The sequence below is a fragment of the Pleurodeles waltl genome, chromosome 3_2 (assembly GCF_031143425.1).
Source record: "Pleurodeles waltl isolate 20211129_DDA chromosome 3_2, aPleWal1.hap1.20221129, whole genome shotgun sequence".
Lineage (NCBI taxonomy): Eukaryota > Metazoa > Chordata > Amphibia > Caudata > Salamandridae > Pleurodeles > Pleurodeles waltl.
In genome coordinates this window covers 67,485,281-67,507,343 of record NC_090441.1, presented here as the reverse complement: position 1 = coordinate 67,507,343, position 22,063 = coordinate 67,485,281, and positions in this window count along the sequence as shown.

Here is a 22,063-nt window from a genome sequence, read left to right as displayed (position 1 = left end):
TAGCCACGGTGCTGCTGACAAGGGAACGTCAAGGCAGTCCGTGCCCTCCAAAAGGAGTCCCTGAGGAAAAACCTGAAGGGAAAAAACCTCAATGATTGGAACTCCCTGGAGCAAAATGGAAGGACCATAAAAAAGGCAAAAGAAAAGGCTGAAAAACCGGAGCGCGATCACCACCAAAGGAAGTGTTGCAGCGCAAAAAGACCAAGAGTCTCAGTCCTTATATACCCAAGAACAGGAAGTGACATTCAGGAAGGAAAAAGACGTCATGTTAGATTGGAAAAATCTACCATAGGGAATGTAGATGAAGACACCATGTTGGAAAGGGATCCTGATGCATGCAGGGAAGAGGAAGACATGCTGGGAAAAAGAAGAAGAACATGGCTCCACCCAAAAAGAGGCAGACAAGAAGAGAAAACAACAAAACAGAAAAGAGAAGAACAGAACAAAGCAAAAATACCAGGTTAGTGATATAGGGGGGAAATGGGGGACCACTGTTAATCCCCAGGTCGCGCCGCGCCCCAAGCTTGGCGAGGGACGATGCCCAACCTAGGGCCTCGTGCGAGGTAAAGCTGAAAAAAAGGGTCGTGGCATGCCCGGCGACTGAGGAAATGCACTGCTGCCCTAGCCGCATCCCAGACCGGTTTCTCTGTGTGTTCCGCAGTAGACCGCGGCGCAACACGTACTGTGAAAGCTTGCATGGACCAGAGTTTCTCTTGGGAGAATAACACAGTCTGACATGAGCAGCATCTCGAGCAGCTCAAATGCCAAACATGTCAAGACACGTGCCAGGTTCCAGCAACTACCAGAGAAGATGCGCGTCCTAAGCACTTCATTTGAGAGGCTCTTCAAAAACTACTGACAAAGCGGTATCTGTAAATTATGTCTGTTTAAATACCTACTTTGAACAGTAAACCGGTGCTGGTGCACCGGTCCTTGGTAAGTAAACTTACAAGGGGATGCGTATAGGTCGATGAACCTTTTGATTCGTATAGAGTGTTCGTACCATAGTTTCGACATAGAATCAGAAATCAATTCACAATAGTAAATAACCATTAGTCAATTCAACAATCAATAGAGTCAATAATTTTCACACACCATGACTTTTCAGTCATAAATAACCGCACCTTTAGATATAAGTTTAGTAACTTTATTCCCTATTCGCTAACAATAATAAGTCATGAATTTTAAATCATCAACTCTTAATCAAAACAACTCTAATAATACTTGTTAATCAGCAAGTCGCAGAAGAAATGACCTAATCAAAGCTTGAATCAAAAGACATTCTAATGCATCAAAATAAGACATCAACAAAACCCAATTCAGTAACTCTCAGACATCCATTAAGTTCAGCAAGATAGTTTGTCAAACCATTTGTCCCTATAATCTGTCAGTTATCATGTATGTATCCTCAAATAACTCCAATTAGCATCCGCATGTGGGGCTTCATGCAAAACACTTTAAAATACAAATTTGGAAAACATCTACCTTAAGAAAAGTATTAAGTCAGTGCAGGCGGTACCTAGAAAGAAAAGGCATAAACATGCAATTCAGTCATTGTCATATCTACCTATCCACGGTATGGGTAAGCAAGCAGAATCAGTCTTCGTTCTCAGGTCATCAGTCGATCATCAACGCATCAAGCTCTCAGTCAGAGAGTATGAGCCCAATGACAGAATCTCGAATCTCTTCTTCTCAATATCACAGCAAATCACCTAACATCATCATCTGAAATCTTTTCCCTCTGTCACGTTGTTATTTCATTGTTTTCCAAACCTTCCCCCAATTTCCAATCGGTCAATGAATCATACGTTGTTACCCTACCCAATAATTTATTTTTACCAAACCTATGAATTCTAATATTTCACAGTTCACATGTCATTGTTTGGTCAGCTTTAAGATGTCCTCATCATCCGGCTCGTCAGGTATCGAAATTGTTGCATTTTCATCTCCAGTCAGTGTCTTCATTGTTCGCGTCCTGGGAAAGTACATCACATGCACATTACACACTATTAGATACATTGCTAGAGACATCATCTCCTGTCCGTCGGTTCCCATAGAATGCCTCTGCTAAGCATTTTATTAAAACAATGAGCATATCACAGTTAGTTCACTCTGTCAGCATTTTTCATTAAACGCTAAGGAATACAAATTTCTGCATGAGGCCTGGCAAAACTAGGCCTAGACACTCGCTAAGTTAAGGCCTACAGTTAATAAGCATGTGCATAATTAATATCCTTCAATATGACATATTACTACATTAATCTAATGCATTTTCAATATTTCATACAGATTAATCATTAATTAGCATATTTAGTGAACACTGATGGCCAGTCTCCGAGGTCACAATTTCAAACGTGCACATTATTTTTCTACGTTATTCATTTTTCTATATGTCATTATTCAAAATACATAAATATTCATTAATAATTTCTAATTAAGACATCTGCATTAGCAATCCCCCCTCTGATGATTAAATATGTCATCACACCAAATTTACCACCCATAATGTTCATAATTCTAACTCTTCAACATTTTGTCTTCTCCTTGAATTTTCCCTATAGATTCTTTCCCCATTTCTTTCTTCCCTCCTCTGATTATTTTTAGACATGTTTAACCTAATTCTTTTGCATAATTTACATAATACCCATATTCCTAATAAGCAAACTATGACAATTAATATTCCCTGTATGATTTTCAATAGTACCCCATTCCAAATACTACTAAGCCAATTTCCCACTGAAGCAAACCCTTTATCAACCTTTTCCCAAACACCTGGTTCTTTCAACTCCTTCAAATCACTACTAGAGTTAGTCAGGTTACTAAGTAAGTCTCTTATCTCTTTAATATTGTTAGGAATATAGGAACAACAATGCCTAGAGTTAATCATTTTACAGACTCTGCCATTTTTCGCTAAAAGAATGTCTAAAGCAAGACAATTTCGAAGAGTCATAGCTCTATCCGCAGCCAATTCAGTATCTATCAGGAGTGTAGCCCCTGAAAAATTTGTCAGCATGTTATCCACAATAGTAGACAACTTTTGAATCTTAAATTGAATCCAAGGTGACTCCCACTGAAGGAATCACCGCACCAAATATATCTCCCACTATTGCAGAAGAGGTTTCCCTCCTCTGTCTCTTATGATGTAATTCTGTCAATTTCGGAAACTTTTTCAAATCCTCCATCTGGTAAATCTTTGAGAATACTATCCCCAAATAACATGTCCCATACCATCCTCTTGGAAGACGGTAATAAGCAATAAGTCCACATATATGGTAGATCCACGGAATCGCAGGGTCCTGCCCATTCAACATAAATGTCCACTTACTCTGAAACAAAAACACATGCCTACCTTCACTCATACCCACAAATAAAGTGTCACTGTGTGATTTAGGCCTATATATACGAAGCTTCCCTAAATGTGGTGCATCTAAAGCTAATTTTCTTTGTGTTTTAATTGCAGTGTAAGCATAATAATTTTGATAAGTCCTCTTTTCTAAGCCTTTTTCTAATCTCTCCTTGAGTGCCTTTCTCCTGTCATCAGTGTGATCTAAGAAGCTCTTCTCTAAAGGTGTAAGCAAGCATGTGAGGTTATTCTTATGAACATAAGCAGTCCCAAACGTTAGTGTGGGTTCAAAGAATCCTCTAACTAATTCTATGTTATAACCCTTAGCCACTCTACTCAAATACCTAATAATAGGGACAAATGAAAACAGAAGGTCGTGATTGGAATGAAAATATTGGATGCACTCTGATTATAGAATCTTGTTAGTAACAGACTACAACTTATCCCATAGGTTAGGGGAAGACTATGGTAAGTGACTCCTACCTCGACTGATGAAGGAATCTGAGTACACACAAGACAATCCTTTGCACCCATCGTCTCAACATACTCACTCAATAAGCGATAGAAAACATTGGAAGAACGCTCTCCTTGAACATTAGTAAAGTCATGCAAATACTTCTCATCTAACTTAAATCTTTCTAAAGCCATTAATGTAGTAGTCTCTAAAGCAGAGAAAGTATGGTTGGCTCCTTTTGCGTCAAGAACAGACATACCCACAATCAACACTATAACCAATATCCCATACATAATTGCCAAACCAATGCTCATATATTTACAGCGCTTATCATCCCTAATTTGCTTATCTACATCAGCCATGATCTGAAAGAATCAGAAAGCAGAAGTAACCTAGAAAAATGCAGCAAAAATCAAAAATAGACAATTCTTCTTTCAGCAGTTCAGTTTCACTTCCAGGAACCCTTCTCCTTATCAAAATCGGTAAGCAGCTTTGTCAAATCAGGTTTTAAATGTCAAATCAGGTTATCAATGTCTTTCCGGCTATTTCATCAGTCTCTTTCTCAAAAATGTTTCTCAGATTGTTTTAACAGTTCAATTCATCAATGTTCTTCAGGTCATTTCAAAATACTGACTCAGACCTTCCCTGTCAAAACAAAAAAACATAAACTCGTGTTGCCATTCATTTGTAGTTGCATAGGCCCATTCAGGACCTGCGTATCTTCAACTTGCTATTCTCTTTCTTTTCAACTTTCGATCAACCATCAACTCTCCTTCACTCAGTTCTTCTTTTCTCGTAGTGTCTACTTCTTCCTCTATTGTTTGACCGACAATTACCTCTTTCCTTTTCTCCACTTGCGAATTTGGCCACTTATCTCCTTTACGTGTACCTTCTGTTAGTATTTTCTTCAGGATTGGACTCAAATTCTTTTCTTTCTCTGTGGTGTTTTCTCTTGATGGACCTGCAACAGGTTCAGGAGGAGTCAGATCACTTTGACTTTTATCCTGCTCAACTCCCTCCCCTTCTTGGTCTGGCCCTTACTTTGTTTGTCTCTCAGAACTGTCTGCTTCTGGGAGAGCCCTCTCAGTACTTGACTCTCCTGCTGGTTCAGTTGCAATAGGTTCCTCTGCAACTTCCTGGAGGTCTTCACTTTTGTCTCTCACAGGGTTGATAGAACTGTCCTCAATGAGTTCAGGTTCAGCTTCAGTTCTTCCTTGCTCCTTTTCCGGTTCCGGTGCTGTAATTTGTCTCACAGTTGTTGGTACTCTCAACAACGATTCTTCATGATCCAGTGGACATGCCACTTTCATCCTGTGACTCGCGTGGATCCAGTTTGGAATTCCTGCACACTTCACAGCTGTCGTAGTCATTAAGATCACCTGATAAGGTCCTCGGCAACGAGGCTCCAAACACGTTTCGCGTACGTGCTTGCGGACAACAACCCAGTCACCGGCCCTAGGTTGTGCCCTGGATCATGGATTGGCAGAAGTGTGGTGGCCTCCACCTACTGAGAGAAAGAGCGAACCACATCAGCCAGACCTTTGCATTAGTCCAACACCATATCATCTGTTATGTTGACAAGTGCATTGGCTGGAACTGCTGGCAACCTCATTGCCCTGCCCATGAGATTCTTGTGAGGTGACAATCCCGGCTTCCTGTAAGGTGTGTTTCTCATTGACATCAATACCAAAGGCAACGTATCTGGCCATTTCAGATTTGTAGCTGCACAAATTTTTGCAGCTCTTGATTTCAAGTTACCATTCATCTGCTCCACTAGTCCTGATGCTTCAGGGTGGTAACTACAATGCAACTTCTGCTCAATGTTCAGTGTTGCACACCAGTTTAATAATTTCATTAATGAAGTGCGTTCCCCTATCTGATTCTAAAGAGATTGGAAATCTGAAATGGGGTATCAGTTCCTTAAGCAACAATTTTACTACTGTGAGGCTTTCACTTCTCCTTGTAGGGTACGCTTCAATCCAATGACAAAAAATGCACACAATCACCAACACATATTTCAGACCTCCACATGCAGGCATCTCAATGAAATCCAATTACATTCTGCTGAATGGACCTCCTGCTCTTCCAATGTGGCTCAAATTCACCACTGTCCCTTTACCCGCATTTAATTGCTGACAAATGACTCAGTGATCTAAATTTGGGATTAAACCGGTCAATTTTGAACAGACGAACCATGGTGTACCTCGCCATCTAGGATGACAAGCTATTTGGCAAAACCATCTAACCCGCTTCGGATACCCACAACTCATCCTGTCTTTGAACACATTTCATTTTGATCCATGACCTTTTCTCTTCTTTCTCGACATTACTCTGCAAAGTTTTTAACTCTTCTAATCTATTGATCACTTTTAATGCAAAGCTCGTATATGTAGTGTCTTCTTTAGACATCAATTCCCACTTGTCTTTGAACGATATACAGTTCAATGCGCAAAACCTTGCGACTTGATCCGCATGTCCATCTCCCTAGGACACATAGGCCCTCATTACAACCCTGGCGGTAAATCCTGCTGACCGCCGTGCTGACGGCCGCCAACATACTGTGTCCGCGGTGGAAATCCGCAACGGGTATTATGACCCACACTGAGAATTCCGCCACGATACAGACACCGACACAAGTCCGCCACACCAAAGGTCAGTGATAAACTGGCGATATCAAAACCCACACTGTTACACCAACAGAAATAAGCTCACAGTATCACGACCCACGAATCAACGCAGTGGTCATTCAACTGCAGTAAACCATTGGCGGTACACACCGCCGTGCTCAAAATACACACACACTAACAAAATTACACCACATTGGACAATTCAAACTACACACACCTGACACACATACACACACCACACCCACACACTCACACCACTATAAAACACAGACCCACATTACCCACAAACCCTTACACCCAAAAATTTGGAAGAAGCAGAGAGAGAGAAAAGCAAAGACCACAACAGCATCCAGAGGCACACAACACCATCACTCATACACTATTCACGCACATCACACCACACACCCCAACACATCACCCCACACATAACATCAACCATCACCTCACACATCACTCACACCACATCATGGCACCTCAAAGACACCCCAGGTTTTCTGAGGAGGAGCTCAGGGTCATGGTGGAGGAAATCATCCGGGTAGAGCCACAACTATTCGGATCACAGGTGCAGCAGACATCCATTGCAAGGAAGATTGAGCTATGGCGGAGAATTATCAACAGGGTCAACGCAATGGGACAACATCCAAGAACAAGGGATGACATCAGGAAGAGGTGGAACGACCTATGGGGGAAGGTGCGTTCCGTGGTCTCCAGACACCAGGTAGCCATACAGAGGACTGGTGGTGGACCCCCACCTCCTCCCCCACAACTAACAACACAGGAGGAGCAAGTATTGGCAATAATGCATCCCGAGGGCCTCACAGGAGTAGCAGAAGGACTGGACTCTGGTAAGTCATATCTTTACTATTATATCCCCCCCACCCTACCTGCATGCCATCACATACTCCCACCCTCACCCTCACTCCCATGACTCCACCATCTCCCATGCGCCCCACCATCACGCCCCACCACTCCCACAACCAAGCCCTGCATGCAACAACAATGCATGGACACCCATCACAGACATGCATGGACACCCATCACCAAAGCATGTCCAATAGAGAGACTCACCCAGGGCACACAATCACCGCTCACACAAGGGCAAAGGTGATAGTGCAAGCACAGTAATAGAGGGAAACACACCCATTGCACAAGATGGCACACACATATAAAATAACAATGCATTTACACCCCAACACCTCAACGTCACCGGACAGGAGGTGCCAGCCATATCCAGTCCCCCCACAGAAGAGGCCCACAGTGATAACAGCATCTCTGCACACCTGGATCAAGATGACCAGCCTGGCTCATCAGGGACCTCTGGACAGTCGGTTCCCCTGCCACAGTCCCAAGCCACCGCAGAACCTGCCCCCTCAGGATACACCACCACACCACCCACCCAGCGGGCCCATGCCACTGTCCCCAGGACACGTCAATCAGAAGTGTGTCTACCACTACAGGGACCACAGGCAACCTCACAAACCCAGGTTGATCATGGAGCTGGGGTCAGTGGCAGTGAGCACACTATTCAGGGGACGGAGGCCCAGGATAACAGGGAAGTTGGGAGGACTGCTGTGCGACAGCGGGAGGACAGGCTCAGGGAACCAACCCTCCACGAGGCACTATCAAACATCATGGGAGCATACCACCATTCCCAGGAGACCATGGGCACGGTTCTGGCCAAGTTTCAGGAGACCCAGCGGCTGCAGGAGGAACAATACATGGGGATCAGGGAGGACCTCACCAACATCTACACCATCCTGGTCACCATAGCAGGGGTGCTGGCTGACATAGGCAAGACCATGAGGGAGGCAGTGGCACAACAAAGGGCCCCTGACACTAGCCAAATCGAGGAACAGCCCTCCACCTCCGCCAGTGCTAGTGGACAGGAGGCCCCGCCACAGAACAACAGCCCATCAGCACCCCAATCCCTGCAGAAGGAGAACCACCCTGCAAATGGTCCCTGTGATCCAGGCAGAAGACAGAGAACATTTCCAAGACCCCCACCAGGAAATAGGACCCTCCTGATTATCACCCTTCTGTCCCACTATGTCACCCTGTCCACCTTGAACTGCCATTACTCCCCTTCCTATGCCCCATTGGACAATGCATCTGTGATACCAAGAGACTGGACTCTACTATGGACCTTCCTCCACCATCACCGCAGCCCCTTCCACATACCCCTATACACATTAGCCCCTAAATAAACACCCTTGAATCACAAACCAATCTGGAGTCAGTCTGATCTTTCACAAATGTATTATTACAACATCACCAACAAATATCAACGTAAATGTTCATTTGCTCATACCAATGTATGACAGTTGTTGGGCAGCAGTACATATAGCAGAAGGCAGAATGAGGTACCCAGATCTGAAAAATGGAAATCCAAAGTGAACTGTCAGTGTCCATAGGGCAACATCACAAAATAAAATGATGGACGGAGTGTTGAAACTTTTCAAACACTCACCCCCAGTCACAGATGTGGGTTTAATTCATCATTATTTTGCTCTGCACGTCACCCCAGTTCAGACCCAGCCATATGCAAATCAGTCTTGACCCTGCTCTCTATGGGAGCAGTCCAGCCCGAACTGCCAAGCCAGCTCCTCCCTGGACAGGATTCAAGCATCCTGGGACCGGTTTCAGGGTATCACTCTTCATCAGCCAGGCTAGCTTGAATCCAGTGGCGCAGTAAGCAAGGGACCCACGTCTGGTCATACCCTAGCCACTTAGGGCGCACAAGGCAACATCACAAAATAAAATGATGGACGGAGTGTTGAAACTTTTCAAACACTCACCCCCAGTCACAGATCTGTGCTTAATCCATCGTTATTTTGCTTGCCACGTCACCCCAGTTCAGACCCAGACTCCGTCCATCATCCTTTTGTTTTGCTAAAGTTGACTATGCTGATGAAGGCTGATGAAGGGTGAAACCCTGAAACCGGTCCCAGGATGCTTGTTTCTGGTCCAGTGAGGACCTAGCTTGGCAGTTCAGGCTGGACTGTTCCCATGAGGGACAGGGTCAAGACTGATTTGCATATGGCTGGGTCCCAACTGGGGTGACATGGTGAGCAAAAGAACGATGGATTAAACCCAAATCTGTGACTGGGGGTGAGTGTTTGCATTGTTCAGTACTCCGTCCATCATCCTTTTGTGTTGCTAACGTTGCCCCAAGTGGGAAGGGTATGCCCAGACGTGGGTCCCTTGCTCACTGTGCCACTGGATTCAAGCTAGCCTGGCTGATGAAGGGTGAAACCCTGAAACCGGTCCCAGGATGCTTGTTTCCGGTCCAGTGAGGACCTAGCTTGGCAGTTCGGGCTGGACTGTTCCCATGAGGGACAGGGTCAAAACTGATTTGCATATGGCTGGGTCCAAACTGGGGTGGCATGGTGAGCAAAAGAACAATGGATTAAACTCAGATCTGTGACTGGGGGTGAGTGTTTGCATTGTTCAGCACTCCGTCCATCATCCTTTTGTGTTACTGTCAGTGTCTATAGACAGAGGTGAAGAGGCTGACTTATACAATGTCCTACAGTATTCAGAAATGTGAGGAGCAGTTGCAGTCTCTTACCTGTGTGTCACTGGAAGTACTGCATGATGATGTTCGTTCGGTTGTCAATATCTTCTTCCTCTGCCTCCTCTTCCTCACTGTCCACAGGCTCCACCGCCGCCACAAGACTATCATCAGGCCCATCCTCCTGCAGAAAAGGCACTTGGTGTTGCAATGCCAGGTTGTGCAACTTGCAGCATGCCACGATTATCTGGCACACCTTCTTCGGTGAGTAGTATATGGAGGCACCGGAATCTGGCCTTCAGGAGGCCGAACATCCTCTCAATAATACGCCATGTGCCTCATTGTAGCGTTCCTCTGCCCTTGTCCTGGCATTCCTCACTGGGGTCAGTAGCCATGAGAGGGTGGGGTAACCAGAGTCACCTGCAAATGTAGAGGGATAACTGTTAGACACACACTAACCCCTAGGGACTACCCCATACCCAGACACCTACTCATAATGTGTGGGGACCTTGGGCTCACCTATTAGCCACACATGGTGGCTGTGGAGTTGGCCCATCACATAAGGGATACTGCTATTCCTCAAAATATAGGCGTCATGCACAGAGACAGGATACTTGGCATTCACATGGAGGATGTACTGGTCCGCCAAATAATCCATCTGCACATTCATCGAATGGTAGCTTTTTCTATTTCTGTACACTTGTTCATTTCTGCGGGGGCGACAAATGCCACATGTGTACCATCAATGGCACCAATGATGTTGGGGATATGTCCCAGGGCATAAAAGTCAGCTTTCACTGTGGGCAAATCCTCCACCTGGGGAAACATGATGTAGTTAGAAAACATTAGCTGAGACATCCCAGATGCCATGGCCACTGTAGTTTGAAAGGAGCCACTTTCCAGGAAATGGAGCACTGACAGGACCTGCACTAGAGGGGGGATTCCTGTGGGATGGCGGATAGCTGACATCAGGTCTGGCTCCAATTGGGCACACAGGTCTTGGATTGTGGCACGATCAAGTCTGTAAGTGATAATGATTTGTCTGTACACCGGAGGAGGATGCCATCTCATCGTCTGCCCCAGCGGATGTGGCCTATGGAGGAGAATGGTGAGCAGAGGGTCATGTACCACATAGGTTGCACAAGTGTGTTTGCAGTAATGTGAGTCAATCCGTGTATGGCGTAGTTTGTCCGTATATCTGCCAAATTGTGTTGTGACGCAGTTAGGTGCCATGCCATGTGCCCCCCTGAAATGGTGGCTGCCTGACTTGTGAAGAGGGACAAGGGGAAATGAGGGAACTGAGCTGGCGTTGTGCAGCGTCGCGGTAGGCGGTCGAAGACCACATCGTAATACAGCATTGGTTATCATTGGGCCCTATGGGTTCCAGGAGCCAATGTCAATGTACGCCGGCGGTGATGGTAGGCACTGCCGCGGACATGACCGCCATTTTCTATATGTTCACTCACTTGATACCTGACCTTCAACAGGAGAGGACCTACACTGCAAGTGCTGCTGTGACCTGAGTCTGGAAGCGGCAATGGCTCGAGTGTCTGGGGAAAGGGCCCCTGCCTTCACCGCTGAGGAGTTGGACAAACTGGTGGATGGGGTCCTCCCCCAGTACACGCTACTCTACGGTCCTCCAGACAAACAGGTGAGTACACTGTGAGCATGATGGGTGGACAATGCCTGTTTGGAGTGGTGTGGATCAAAGATACATGTGGGGGGGGCTGAGGGCTGCATGTGAGAATGGTGAGTGTATGTGCGTCAGGGCATGGGTGGGAACTGGTGGGCAATGAGTATGACGGTCCGGACGGGTGAGTAATTTCCAATGATGAAGCATGACATCCTATGGATGTGTGAGGCCTCTTGCTCCTAGAATTTAGGACCCTTGCCACCAGTTTCCGTTCTTCATGGTTGGAACAGTGTATCACTTATATTTTGATGTATCCACTAGGAGGACATACACTGGACCATAATTCCTCCTGATCCCTCTTTTTTTTTGAGTACACCTCCTACAACCACTACCTCTTTCTCCACTTCCCCACCCCCTCCATCTTCTCATCCCAGTGTGTCAAAAAAACTTTTCCTAGCTAACATTAACCTCTTCCCTACACCTCCCCCCATCCTTCCCCTAGGGCCAGGATGTCTAGATCCCAGCCCAGCACCTCAGCCACCAAATCTGCATCTGCTGTGGTCCCTGCTAGTCCAGTATGGTGTAAGGGGGCACCCGTCAGAGCTGCCAGTGTGCCACCGACAGAAAAGAAGGACCACCCTATTCCACCACCTGCAAAGGTCAAAAAGGGGCCGGCTTCCAGCAGGGGTCAGTCACACCACCCACCCAGCAAGGCCTCGCACAAACACTGAGTGGACAGTGCAAAGGTCCCTGCAGCGACTGTCAAGATGGGGAAGGGCCACAAGCTACCTCTGGGCACGATGTCTCCTGGTGAGGGGCTGGTGACCACCATATCATCAGGGATGGTAGCCACATGCACCACAGTCACCACTGCCGCTCCGACCGCCACCTGCACCGCCACCTACACCACCACCTGCCCCGCCACCTGCACTGCCGCTGCCACAACATCAGTCTGCAGCATCCTCCCCAAGGATCAGCCATCCGAGGCTGCAGGAGACGGTATGGTGTCTCAATCCACCACAACAGTCACTTGCACCACGGCCAGCACTGGCAGCATCTCCGCCGCAGACACCGCCACCTGCACCACCATCAGCACCGCCACCTGCACAGCCAATGCCACTCTGTCGGATGTCAGCCCCATCCCCAGTGTGCAGCCATCAGAGTCTGCAAGTGACGTCCTGGACCCTGGACACGCCACTTGAGACACCACCTCCAGCACTGACACGAACCAGCGATTGGCAGCCTAACTCGCCGCAAGATGGTGTGTGGCTCTGCCTCCATGGAGTATCATGCTACCTGTTCCAGGTACATCAAGTGGCTCAGTCACCCAGGTGAGACGAAGTCAACTGCCACACCCCAGGTGCAGCATCACTGGGCACAAGCCCCCTCCAGAACCAGTGGAGAAAGGCATCCACTCATCCAGTCCTTGGCAGGATGAAGCACTCTGGGCACAAAGCCTCCTCCAAAACCAGTGGAGAAAGGCATGAACTCACCCAGTCCTTGGCAGAATGAAGCACTCTGGGCACAAAGCCCCCTCCAGAACCAGTGAAGAAAGGCATCCATTTGAGAGACTGTGGCTTTGCACTCCCCAGGACCAAGCAGTGGGAAAACCACCCACTTGAGAGACTGTGGCTTTGCACTCCCCAGGACCAAGCAGTGGGCAAACCACCCACTTGAGAGACTTGAGAGACTGTGGCCTTGCACTCCCCAGGACCAAGCAGTGGGCAGTGCACCCACTTGAGAGACTTGAGAGACTGTGGCTTTGCACTCCCCAGAACCAGGCTGTGGGCATGGAGCCCCCTCGAGGAGCAGTGGCGTCGTACCATCATCCGGCTGAAGTACCCCCCCCCCTCCCCTTCCCCCTGAGGTGCCTGTTTTTTTTTTTACCTGATACCCCTGCAGTGTTCTCTCCGTTTTGAGGCAGGTGTCATGTGTGGGCTTCACCCATGCTTTTTGGGACCACTGGTCCACGGTCATTTCATGGGACAGTGTACGGACTTGTGTACTTGCTGTAAATATTTGTGTATACTGATTATTTGCTGTTCTCTTGATCTCTCTGATTGTTCCAATATTACACTAGTTACACTCATTTTGTTTCGTCTGTGTGTTCTTCCAGGGGGTGACGGGGTGTATCTGTGATGTTATTGGATATGTGTGTGTATGTTGTTCTGGGTGGGGGTGTTGCGTACCATGTGTGTGTGTCACTCTCTTTTCCCACCTCCACTCCCCTGTGTGCTAGGTGCAGTACTTACCATCGTCGTCTTGTGCCGCCGCCTTCTTTCCACTTCGTGGTGTATTAATAGATACAGCAACATGGGTAGGATCTATATTTCGGGCTCCATGGCATCCTAGTTCTTCCTTGGGTGTCAAGAGGTGAGTGGGTTCCCTTCTGTGTACTGTTTCCTCCGTGCTTTTGATGGCGTTGGTACCGCCACAGAAAAGCTGGCGGATTGGTGCCTTGTAATAGTGTGGTCGGTACATTGTCTTCCTCCTGTCGATTGGTGGTTACCGCCACTGTGTTTGTTGCTACCGCCGTGGCGGTCGGAGTGTTAAAGTGGTTGTCTGTGTTGGCGATTTCCGCCATGGTCGTGATCCCATTTTTTTTACCGCCTGCCTGTTCGCGGTATTACCGCCACTTTCACACCGACCGCCAGGATTGTAATGAGGGCCATAGTCCTGTGACTTTAGATGTGCACTGCATTTCACCACAGCAATTTCTTCAGGCAGTTGAATTGCATATAACAACGCCTTTATTCTCTCATTATTTCTCACGGGTGACCCAGTAGAGGTCAAGAAACCTCTCTGTGACCACAATTGACCAAAATCATGAACTATTCCGAATCCGTACTTGCTATCCCTATAGATAGTAACTCTCAATCTAGCAGAAACATGGCACACTCTAGTATGAGAGACCAATTCCGCTACCTAAGCACAATATACTTCTCGAAGCCAGGAAGCTTCTAAGGTACCTGTAATTGTGCACACTGCATATCCTGCTCTCAGTGTCTCTGTACCGTCTCTAAGACAAGAACCATCAACAAAAACAATTTGGTCATTTTCTTCCATTCGGGTATCTCTAATGTCAGGTCTTGATTTGTGGCACAACTCAGTCACTTCGAGACAATCATGTTCCACATCTTCCTCTTTCGCAATTTCAGTAGTATCACTTGGAAGTAAAGTTGCCGGTTCAGCACTGTACATCTTTTCATGTGTCACATTTGGAGCACCCAAAATGCTTGTCTCATATCTTGTCAGTCTAGCACCAGTTAAGTATTGAGTTTTCGTCCTTGACAGTAAAATCTCAATCAAGTGAGGAACCATTACAGTCAGGGGATATCCCATCACTACTCCTTCACACTGTGAAAGACTCTGTCCAACTGCGGCAACAGCTCTCAAACAATCTGGTAAGGCTGCTGCAACTGGGTCCAAGGTAGCTGAAAAATATGCTACTGGGCAATGAGCACCTCCATGGATCTGCATCAAGACAGACAATGAACATGCATCATGCTCATGACAAAAATGTTCAGCTACCTTGGACCCAATTGCAGCAGGCTTACCAGGTTGTTTGTGAGCTGTTGCCTCAGTTGGTCAGAGTCTTTCACAGTGTGAAGGACAAAACAATGTGAATGGCTTTGTGTAGTCAGGCATGCCCAATGCTGGAGGTCTGCACAAACTCTCTCAATTCAGTGAACGCTTTCATCTGATCCTCGTCAACGGCTATGGGATCTGTAACATCCTTTTGGGTCAACTTCTGCAATGGTTTTGAGATTTCCGCAAAATTCGGTATCCATTGATGACAGTAACCCACCATTTCCAGGAAAATCCTAACATCTCTCTGTGAAGTCGGGGGGTTCATTTGCAGTATCATGGTGATTCTTTCTCTGGATATCTTCCACGATCCTTTCTCAATCTGATGACCAAAATATTTCACTACCTTCTGATAGTACTGCAACTTTAATGGTGACACCATATGACCAAACTTTCCAAAATGATTCAAAAGGGCAATCGAGTCGTACTTACACTCGTCCCTTGTCCTGGATGCAATCAACAAATCATCAATATACTGCACCAGCATCGATTGAAAAAGTAATTCCAATGACTCCAAATTCTTTTTCAAGATCTGATTAAACAAGGATGGTGACTCTGTGTACCCTTGAGGAAGTCTACACCAGCAATAGACACGATCTAGGAATTTCAAACTGAAGAGAAATTGACTACCCTCATGAAGAGGCACAGAAAAGAATGCTTGTGACAAAATCAACCACTGTGAACTATTCTGCATCGCATGGAATCTGGAACATTATTACAGCTGGGTTGGGCACTATGGGACAACAATTGACCACTATGTCATTTATTTTTCTCAAATTCTGAACAATTCTGACTTTCCCACATGGCTTCTTCAACCCCATTATCAGTGAATTACATGGGCTGCTCAACACCTCATTCAAAACTCCCTGCTTCACAAAATCTGCTATGATATAAGCCACCTTCATCAGTACGTCTTGTGTCATGTTATACTGGGGAAGCTTGAGAAACTCTGCATTCGGCTTTAATGTGACCTTAATCGGCTCCACTCCTTTGATTACACCCACTTCTTTCCCTGTCAAACCCCACACGTTCTCTTGCACTGTTCCCTGCAAATCAGACTGCAACTCTTTTACTGTGAACATTGGGAAAAATTCTATCAAGGATACTCCTCATTTGTAGTCTCACACTCAGGTTCTGGAGCTGGATCTTCCTCATCATCTCTATTTGTCTGGATCTTAATTCCATCGGTTTAACAAGTAATCAGACACCTTGTCTTAGAGAACAAGTCCCTTCCCTAGTAGGGATACTGGACTCGAGTCACAAACTACGAATTTATGCAGTCCCTGGAAATTGCCAATCTCAACTTGCACTGGATATGTAATCGGGTTTGTCAAATACTGATTTGCTACTCCTACAACCTGAACTGTCCGACCTGAAAGGGGCAAATTTGGAACTTCTGCACTTCTCACTGTAGAGCGTGTAGCTCCTGTATCTACCAAAAATGAGACTTTGTGACCCATAACCTTCCCTCTCACATAGGGTCCTCTCTAGTCCACTTCTAAGGAAGCAGCAAGCACACATGGCTCCTCATCCGAACTATCATTCACCCAGTCACTAATTAATTCATTCTCACTGTGTAAAGGGAATTGGTGTACAGCATTGTTACTTTTGTCTTGTCTTTGACCTGAGACCTGTTGAGAAAGCATCATCTGATGCTGCTCCATCGGGGCTTGAGGTATCTACATTTGCTGTCTAGGTACCATGTTGACCTGCTGCTGCATCTGCTGCAACTGTGACACTTGTGCACGGGCATTTGCACCTTTTGCATAGGTTGAAAATTCTGCATTTGATTCACATTATTCTGAAAATTTAGATTAGGACCCCTCAATCTCATAGTCTGAAATGCATTGACGTCACTATTTTGTTGAACAACACCCTCCTGAACCATTGTCGGACACTCCCGCTTCCAGTGCCCCATGGCCCCGCAGTTGTGACACGACAATAACTTCTTCATTTCCTGCACATCATCCTGCAAATCCGGACCACAAATCATATTGCCTCCGCAACCTCTACATCTCATTTGGGGCTGGAACATGACATTTCCCTGCTGCTGTGGCATCTGTTGCACAAAAGTCCCCTGTACTCCGGTTTAAGCTTCCTTAATCTGCATTACCATCGTCTTCTCTTTCAACTTTTTCTGCTTCAACTCAATCTCGTCACTACAGAATTTTGTATGCAGCAACACCTGAAATGACTCTTCAGCAAATCAAATGACTCTTAATCATCTGACTTATCTCAGGTCTCAATCCCACCACAAACCTAAACAGGAAATGCAGCATGTCTTTTGGCTCAATTGCTTCATTGCCACTCTACTCCTTGAATGCTTTCAACAACCTCTCACAGTAAGCATGTATTGATTCCTTCACCTCCTGCACTGTGCTGTCAATTCTCTGCCAATCAATATTTTTGGGTGAAATCCTCGTCTTCAGGAACTCAATCACTTTATAATAATGTTTCATTACCTCAGGAGATGGTGCGCCCGTATTCCTATACCTCTCTGGCTCACTTGTCGGCCAGTCTACAGCCCTTTTACACTCGACCCACAAGTCTACTGGAACCACTATCTCCAGTAACGTATTCATATCTTCCCAAAAACATTTTGAGAGCTTCACAAATCTGTCTGTCTGCTGATATCACTCTACCGGCTTCTCTCTCAACTTTGGATAATCATTTGTGAATTACAAACTTTCACTCCAAAGCCAAGGAACATGAACAAACTGTCCTCCTGGAATCTCTCTCATCGGTAAAATCTTTACTGGATCCTTGCCCTGTTGTACATTCTCAGTCACCTCTACAGAATCTCGTTTCCATTTGTCTTTCTTCTTTGCCCATCTGCCTTCCCACTTTTCTAATGCTCCCCAAACCTGAGCACTCTGCAGTAATTCTTTAAGGTATGCCTTCATTCCACCTGACCTCATGTGTTCAAAATCCTTTGCCTCAAAATCCAATCTGTAGCTTCTCTTCAGATGCTTTGTTTTCTCAATTTCTATGTCATGCTTCTCTGCCAAGTCTGCTAATCTCTGATGTACCTTGCTCACTTCTCTTGTAATTTTTGGGCATAAGTACCTCAATTCTGCCTCTGAGTAGGACTCTAATCTATTCATCCCCATTGTTCCCTCAATCAGTTCATTCGATTCCATGCTTAGTCTGACACAATTGATCTGCTCCTCGTCCTTGGAAGCATTCTGTGGGGTATTCAGATTGTCCAACCATTCGGTCAGCTGCTGAGCTGTCAGTCCCTGTAAGGAAATGTCACTTGCGTTATTTGGTGGTACCTGCTGTACCACTGCACTTGATGCCTGTGGTGTCAATAATTTCAGGCTCTGACTTGCACTAGGCCCATTCACAGTATCTGGAAGTGCGACAAGTGGACTGAGATCTAATAATGATCTTGACCCATCAAAAGTCTGGCCCATAGAAGAGACTACCTGCACTTGTTCAATTGGTCCCCTCCTCACTAGACTCTGGGGCATTTCCTCTTGCTGGCTCATGTCTGTTTTTTCTGCGCAAATAATGGTACCGCTGGACCAACAGTAATTGGCAGCGATATTGCATCTGGGGCTGCTCTAGACCCCAAACATTGTGGGAGAGTAACTCCCATGCTCTGACTCATAATCGGTGTCAAGTCTGACTATGTCCCTGTCATAGGCATAAACGTTGGCATTCCCTGCAGCTGTGCCTGAGGCAACAAAATCGGAGTAGGCTCAGTCTGAACTAACAGTGGTCTTGGAACTACTTGCTCCCTAGGTACCACTAAGTTCAAAGTCGTCTCTAAAACGGGCACGTCTGGATAAATTCTCTGTATGGGAGGCAGATGCATCTGTGGCTGAACTAAAGGAGCAGTCAACACATTAGGTCCTTGCACCACACCCTGTGTCTGGCTAGTATTAACCTGTATCGAACTCACTGTCCCCACTGCCTGTGCTGGGGCTGTTGGATCAGCACTAGTACTTGGACCATCCTTATGCACTGCATACAGTGGTGATCTGTCTCTCAGTATCTGTGTAATAAGGTCCTCAGTATCAGAGTCCTCCTCTACCTTAGAAGTCTTTCTTGCTTCCTTACTTTCAGACTAACCCTTATTTGACTTTCTAGTCGATTTCTTTTCTTCGGTCTCATCTTCCAGCGTAATCGCTGGAAATAACTTAACATCCTGCAATGTCACTGCTCTCCATTTCTTTTGCCCCCAATCCCATCTTGCCTCTGCTAGTGACTTCTCTACCTTTCTCACCCTCCGCTCAAACCATTTCCCAAACTTTTAATGCTTCAAACTGTTCTGGTCTCGGAAGGGGCTTCGATTCACACAGCATCATCCGCAATTGCTCCAGAATTCTCTGATTACACGTCCCAGTCTCGGGAAATGCTAAGCTCCTATTTTTCGCTGTCAACTTGCACCACTGCTTCAGCCAAAGACATGGCGCGACACCTCGCTCCTCCATTACAATGTAAGCCGGAGTATTCTCTGGTGGTGTAGGCTCTCCTACGTTATAAAGTATCTCCCTTTAGGGCACTCCTTAATGCCTTGAAAAACCTCATCTTTTTTCTTTTGTGTATTCAACATTAAATCAGGAAATGACTTTTACTCCCAAGATGCCTTTCACCCATGTTCTCAACCAATTGCCTCTCACGGATGGCTGCCAATCCATGCGCGACCCTTCTCACCAACCAACCTATCCCAGCGTGGCTCCAGTGATGTCACACTCACACACACTGCAGCTGACAAAGTCTTCCGGCTAAAGCAAAGTTTTGTGAGCACTAACCAAAAACCAATAACCAAAAAACAAATCTGCTGGTTTACTGCAGGATGGTAACACAATTGCTTCAGGAACCTCACAGAGTTTCACTGATGGTCCTTTCGCTCATGCAACTATTCCTCTTTCTCGGTCTCCCAGATTCGCAAGCAAAATTCGACCCGCAAATTTTACTCTCAACTGATCAATGGGTCTGTCCTGGTGCACATAGGACTCGCCAAATCTCAGTCAAAATTTTTCTCTCGCTCACTTAACCTACACACTGACTCGTTGACCACGCCCGATCAACCCATTAAACCAGACAGATTACAACATATAACCAAGTGTCTCATACACTTTTCAATATACTCCGAAGTCTGAGACCCAGAAAGGTCAGTACATCAACAACCACATGGACAATTTTTTAGCACAAAGCGCCACATACATATGAAGTTCGACGACTTCACGATTCACATCCTAATAAAACTTCATCTGGAGTACGCAGACTCCATAAATTCCCTCACATATGTCACGATTCACCTGCAATTTGCATAAGCTGTGAAAGCGCAACCTATCCCTCTCATTCTATCACTGGAACTACGGGAACATACCCAACACTACTAGCAGGATCCAGGATCTGGGAAAGTCATTTCTGAGCTTAAGGGAACATCATTCTCTCTACAAATGTCATTTTTGAAAAACAAAATCCAAAATTGCTTAATTTACTGAATTCTCGAACGGATCAATCTTCAAACTATTGCATTAATAGGAACACCTGTCCATCAGTCTCCTAGTACAACTGTCAATACCTGTCACTCTATATCAAACACCTACAGCAAGCCCCTATAGAAACTAACCATCAGTTTGCCAGCATAACTGCTAGCATGCTGGTCCTTGGTAAGTAAACTTACAAGGGGACGCGTATAGGTTGATGAACCTTTTGATTTGTATAGAGTGTTCTTACCATAATTTCAACATAGAATCAGAAATCAATTCACAATAGTCAATAGCCATTAGTCAATTCAACAGTCAATGAAGTCAATCATTTTCACACACCATGACTTTTCAGTCATGAATAATAACACCTTTAGATATAACTTTAGTAATTTTATTCCCTATTCGTTAACAATACCAAGTCATGAATTTTAAATCATCAACTCTTAATCAAAACAACTCTAATAATAATGTTAATAAGCAAGTCGCAGAAGACGTGACCTAATCAAAGCTTGAATCAAAAGACAGTCTAATGCATCAACATAAGAAATTAACAAAACCCAATTTAGTAACTCTATGTCATCCATTAAGTTCAGCAAGATAGTTCGTCAAACCATTTGTCCCTGTAATTTGTCAGTCAACATGTATGTATTCTCAACTAACTCCAATTAGCATCAGCATGTGGGGCTTCATGCAAAACACTTTAGAATACAAATTTGGAAAACATCTACCTTACAAAAAGTATTAAGTCAGCGCAGTTGGTACCTTGAAAGAAAAGGCATAAACATGCAATTCAGTCATTGTCATATGAATCAAACGATGACACCCTACTCACTCTCACCTTGACGGTCAGAACAACCGCCCCCAGAACCAAATTCACCAACTGCATGACCATAGTAGCAGACTGGATGTGAAACAACTGCCTGCATCACAACTCTAACAAGACCTCCCTAAGGGGCTCAACCTGCTGGCCCTCAGAGCTAGGACCAACACCAACAGCCACAGATCACACAAAAGAAATGTAGAGATCATGCTAGACAACAAGCTCAACATAACGGCTCAAGTCAATGCAGTATGCACCTCCTGCTTCCACATCCTATGCACGCTGTGAAAAATCTTCAAATGGTTGCCTCAGAACACTAGACGGATCGTCACACAAGCACTCATCACAAGCAGGATGGACTACGGCAACACGCTCTGCACTGGAATCTCCAAATAACTCCTACACAGATCCCAGACTATCCAAAACAGCGCTGCAATGCTCATACTCAACCTCCTGCGGCACCACCACATCACACCGCACTTCAAGAAGCTTCACTGGCTTTCATTCACAGGCGCAGTGAATTCAAACTTCTCACACATACATACAAACAAAGGCTTTCTCAACACATGACCAGAGTACCTGAACATCTGCATACACTTTCACCAAACCGCCAGAACCCTACACTCTGCCTCACTAACAC